Raw genomic sequence first — 6,000 nt, 5'->3', positions numbered from 1 at the left:
GGTCCATTGCCTTAATGTTCTTGCCCTGGTCCCAGCACTGAGGCCTTGAGCCAATAAGTAGCCAAAGGCACTGGACATGGCTTCAGGTCCTACTGACCCCAGCCATTCAGTACAGCAACATTAAACAGCTAAATTAAACACCTGGAATCAAGGGGGTAATTATGTTTAACTAGAAGTACCAACTGTCTGCCCTAAAAGCAGACACAAAGGACTGGGACTCATCATTTCCCCTCTTTTAAAGAAAGGAGTTTTGGCCATCTGTCACTCAAGGTTTTGAAGGGCAGCCAAATCTGGACTTTTTGATTTTTTTAAAAAAATGTATTCCAAAATAACTTTCCTGCTCCCAAGGGCTTCTGCGTGCAAGACGCTGGCAGTTTACTGCTCTTTAGCAACACTTGGGAATCATTCTGTGATCTTTGGCACACACGTGATTATATTCAGAGCAGCCCAAAGATAGCTTCCCGCTCTCTGGGTGCAGACTGCTGCTGGGCCAGTCATCAATATTAATGTGTGTTGTACCTCTTCCCAGAACACAACGTGAAAATCTAGAAATATGTCAACAAGTTTGAATCTTCCCATTCATCTTAGAGTTATTCCATTTCTTTGCATTTTGTTAAAATCTATTATACAGACCCAGGGATGTGAGTTTTCTTTTCATCTTCATTAAGTACTTTAGAATTTGCTCTTTCTTCTGTGGAAGTTAACTCATAGACGTGTATCTTTCTACAAAATGCTTTGATGATTTTGAATTGTTTCATAAACACCTTTACATTTGGTACATGGCATGGCTATCATTTTTCATAGCTGTGTTATATTCCATTCAGTTGGCATTCTATAATCTACTTAAACATTCCTTTATTATTTGGCATATAGATTATTTTCTGGATTTGATTATTATAAAGAGTGTTGTCAGGAACATCTTTGTAACATAGTTTATGTCTTCTTTTTAATTACATGTTTTGGATAAATTCCCAGAAATTAAATTAGTGAATCAAAGGATATGAATATTTTTATGACTTTAAGTATTTACTGCCAACATCTCCTCCACAGAAAATTGTATCAAGTTGAAAGTCTACTGACAACAGACGAGTGAGAACATTTGTCTTTTTAAACAACTATTTGCAGTTTGAAAAAGTTCACTAATCTCAACTTGTTAAGCAATGGCTAGCATCCAATTCCTATAAGAGACTGTTGTTGGTTCAGTGTATTAATATCTCTTTTTGAGTGTTCATGTGATGAAGGTCAAGCCCAGACAAAGAAGTTCTCTGATTTATTTAGATGTTCAGTGCTTCCTCTAGTTCAGAAACATTGACTGGCTACTACACAAAGAAAAGTATAAGGAATTGCATTTAATTGAATAAACAAACATCACTTTGCAGGGAAATGTATGCTCAGTGGATAGAGTACATGCTTAGCATGCACAAGGTCCTGGGTGTAATCCCCAGTACCTCCATTAAAATAACTAAATAAATAAACTTAATTACCTCCTCCTCTCCAAAAAGGAAAAAAAAAAAGGCAACAACAAAAAAAAATCACTTTTAGCCATTTTGTTTTCAAGCTTTTAGTGATAAGACACATTGAATGCATCTTTACTTGAGGATTTCCTGAAAACCAGCATATGTGTGCCAACAAGGTTTTTTCTTTTGGTTTTGGTGTTTTTTTGTTTTGGGTTTTTTTTTTTTTTTTGCTTGTTTTTTAACCAAGAGAGAATCAAAGTGAGAACTTGAGCTCACCGTTATTTCAGAATCAGTGATTTCCTGATTCTGACTGAACCTTGGGAAGGACAGAGCAGAGTCTTTCCAAAGTCTTTCATCTAACTTCTTGGAAAGAATGTGATGATCGATTGCACATGTGCTCCAAAAAAGGAAGGTAACGGTCTGTGCGTCATCCTCTCTTGAGCCTCATGAGAGCCATTCCTGAGGAACAGAGAATTCTCAAGGAGAATGACTGACCATTTCTCACACATAATGACGAGATAAAAAACTGACCCTCAAGTGAGCCTGGAACCTGACTGCAGCCTTGATTTTTTTTGTTGTTGTCATTGGTGTGCGTTTACGTTAAACTTTCTATTTTGAAATAATTATGGATTCAACGAGAGTTACAAAGAAATGTACCTGGATGTCCTATACCCTCATCATCCAGCTTCCCCCAGCGATAGCAGCTTGTATAACTACATACAATATCGCAACCAGGAAACTGGCATGGGTACAGTCCATAAAGCTTATCCCGATTTCACCAGTTTTACATGCACTCATTTGTGTGTGTTCAAGTGTGTGTGTGTAGTTCTGTGCAATTTTATCATCTGTGTAGCGGCACATAACTCCTGCCGCACGTGAGACCCAGAACTATTCCATCTCTATAGAACTCTCTCATGCTGCCCCTTTACAGCCAAGCCCCCTCACCCCACCCCCGTCTCCCCACCCCACAAAACCTTAACTTTTTTTTCTAACACCTTTATTGTGCTATGGTTCCTGCACAGTAAACTACACATATTTCAGATGTACAATTTGATGAACTTTGATAAATGTATACACCCATGAAACCACCACCACAATCAAGATAGCTAACATTTCCATCACTCCCCAAGAGGTGCAAATTTCAAATTCTCAATTTATCCCTTCCCACCCCCTTTCCCTCCTGGTAACCATAAGTTTGTTCTCTATCTCTGAGTGTGTTTCTACACAAAACCTTTACTTTTAAGAACAAATTATATTCAACTACATTCAATTTCCTATAATAACATACAAGGGAAAAGAATCTGAAAAGAAAAAAATATATACGTAGGTATATGAATCACTTTGCTGTACAACTGAAACTAACATTCAATCAACTACACTTCCATAAAGAATGTTAAAAAGCAAAACATACAAACAAAAAAATAAAGAAAATATTTCACTGAGGCAAACTTTTTTTTTCTGCTATAACATATTCATCACAGCTCTGAAACTTTTTTTTTTTGGCTTGTTTTAAATTGTAAAATGTACATAGCATAAAATTTACCACTTTAACTATTTTTAAGTGTATGATTCAGTGGTATTAAGTATATTCGCAATGCCATGCACCATCACCACTATTCGCTTCCAGAACTTTTTCATCATCCCAAACAGACACTCTGTACCCAATAAACACTAACCCCCCATCCTTTCCTCCCTCCAGCCCCTGAGAGCTTCTGTTCTACTTTCTGGCTCCATGAATTTGCCTGTTCTGGACATTTTATATAAATGGGACGTGTAACATTTGTCTTTGTGTGTCTGGCTTATGTCACTTCACATAATGTTTTCAAGTTTCACTCATGTTACAGCACGTTTCAGGCCTTTTAAAGGCTTATTTTATGGGGGGAAAAAAACCTGATAAGTCAGTAAACATACTCTCCTGTGTTTTCCAAGTGCAACGTTGGGCAAATCCCTTCCTCTTTCTGAGCCTTCATTTCTTTACATGTCACCACACCGCCCATAATAACAAGAGGCATATTTTTATATTTCAATGGCAAGTATGTAAAAATAAGATTGCCATTTGGTACGAGAGAGAGGGTACAAGCAAATTCAAACAAAAGCGCCATAAGAAAGAGCAGGGAGCTCATGAGAAAAAGAGGATGGCCGCTCCACCATCACGGGAAGCTTCTTCTATTCTGAGTCTGTTTTGAGAGAATCTCTTCCTTTTAACCACAGGAGGTAACTAAAAGCAGTCAGGAAGTAGATTAAAATGTCCTTTCTAGAAACAAGTTTGCCAAAGGAAACAAATAGAAAAAATGCAACTTTCGGGTCCCTTTCTGAGATTTCAACAAACATTAATAACATCCCAAGTGGAAAGAATGGTGTTTCAAGAATAAAGTGAAATACGTTTCTGCTTGAAAAGAACTAGACAAATGAGGTCAGACCTGCTTCATTTTCATGCATGCTCATTGTCAAATAATTATGTTTTACTCCAGTAAAGGGAATTAAGTGAGGGTGCTTGGATTTTTTTTTAAAACAACAACAACAAACTGGCTAATTCAGATTATCTGAAGGGTCAATAGTGTGTTATAGTCAGATTCTTTTAAGCAATATGACTTGTTATTGTTAGAATATAAAAATGTTCAACCTTTTTTTTTTTTTTTGACATGCTAGGTCTCATTAGGTCTAGATGGAAAAGCTTTTTAGTATAACAAGATACCCTCCCCAGCCTGGTAAATAGCTTTTGAGACAAATCTGATTAATACACAGAGAAGTTTAACTAGCAAGGCCAAAATTTTGTTAACTGGATTTTGTTAATTTTGCTAAGCAATACTGCTGCCTCAGCTGAAACTCTTTAGTGATTCCTTTTTTTTTTTTTTTTTGAAATTTTAAAAAGCGATTACATGGTTACATTCTTTACTTTTACCTATTGAAGAACACTAGAGGGATATGATTCATAACCTGGGGTAGCACCTTTTTAAAGCCCCTCCCTCCACTCTCCAATTTTCCTGTGCTCTGGGATCACTCCTCTGTTGATGTTCTGAAACTGTCCCTCCAGCTCTGCTTTAACATTGAACTTTTCCCCTTCTTTCCTACTCTTATTGTGGTAGATACCTTGGCTTCTCTTCCAGCAACCAAAAAGGAAAAAAAAAAAGTCTTTCTTAAGGGGAAGAGAGAAGGGGACAACTGGGTGCGCATTGTTTCTACTGGCTTAATGGGTTGATTCCTTTTGAATAAAATTAATCCAAATGTACCCCAAAAAAGCATACATATCTTAAACATGAGCCTCTTCAAATCTGGATCCAAATATAAATCAATTACTTTAAATGTTTTTGGTGAGTTCCTTTCTTTTCCCTCCCCATGCTACCTTCCTTAATTCTTCAAATGAAAACCAAGGAAAGGTGGATTAAAAGTAAATCTCCTGAGGGGACAGTGTTTATTCTGAGAGAGAATATTGGAACCTATAAAGGGGAACCCCTAAGATTTCACATGGTATTCTCTTCTCTCCTATTCTGAGGCATTTGCTATTTTATTTTCCTCTAAAAGCTGGTCTCCAGCTCAAACATCCGAGTTATTAATGACCTGTACACATAATGGCTCTTTAACCCTAGTCCCAGCAGCCACAACGGGACAGTGGAGTGGAGGGGGAAAATTCCCAGACAGCTGAACAGGGGCCTAACCCAGACCCACTTGACCTTAGCAGTGATTCCACCAAAAAGCCCACCAGTACCCACGCCCAGACTGCCCCATTTGCCAGACCAAATAGAGTTGAGGGGTAGAAAGGGTTTAAGCAGCCTCATATCTCTTCCTCAGCCTGGGACATATTGGGACAAAAATATTGTCACCCGCTTCCTAGGCTGACCTGGGTGCTTTATCTTAAGCCTGCACCCCCTCCCTGCCCTCCCTGTGAACTGGGTCACAGGGTCAATATCTGCTTTAGTCCTCATTCCTCATTCTGGTCCTGATATAATTTAGCCTATAATCTAGTACTGTCTTTTGTACTTTTCCTCTTTCTTCTTTCCTTTTTTTCCTTTCATGGTGTCTGTTATGTAGCAGAGAATAAGAGAGCACAGGGGAGACAAAAGTAAGCAAAAGAAATCTGGTCTCTCACTTTATAGTTTAGTGGAGAAGATATATAATACTTAGATGTAATCACACAATAAATGTAATTGCTACTTGATGCAGGGTCAGTGGGGGAAAGTGACATTACGCTCGGAGAGCATATACCACAAGGGAAAGAGGGTTATTCAATGGAGACTGAGATGTGAAAGGTGTGTGGCAGTTAGTTGATTTACGAGATGCTAAACGCATTCCCAGCAAAGGAAACAGCACGTACAAAGGCCCTGAGGTGGGAGAGGGCATAGCCTATTCCAAAACAAGATGAGGCCTGAGTCAGAACAAGGGATATTTGATTGGAGACGGGGCAGAAAGAAGGGTAGGGGTCAGATTTTGCAAAGCCCTTGTGAGTGGGATTGCCAGATTTAGCAAATAAAGATTGAGGATGCCAGGTTGAATTTAATTTCAGATAAGCAATGACTAGTTGTATGGAATATATTTATGCTAAAAA

The sequence above is a fragment of the Vicugna pacos genome, chromosome 16 (assembly GCF_048564905.1).
Source record: "Vicugna pacos chromosome 16, VicPac4, whole genome shotgun sequence".
In the NCBI taxonomy this organism is placed as follows: Eukaryota; Metazoa; Chordata; class Mammalia; order Artiodactyla; family Camelidae; genus Vicugna; species Vicugna pacos.
This window is presented reverse-complemented; position numbering follows the sequence as displayed.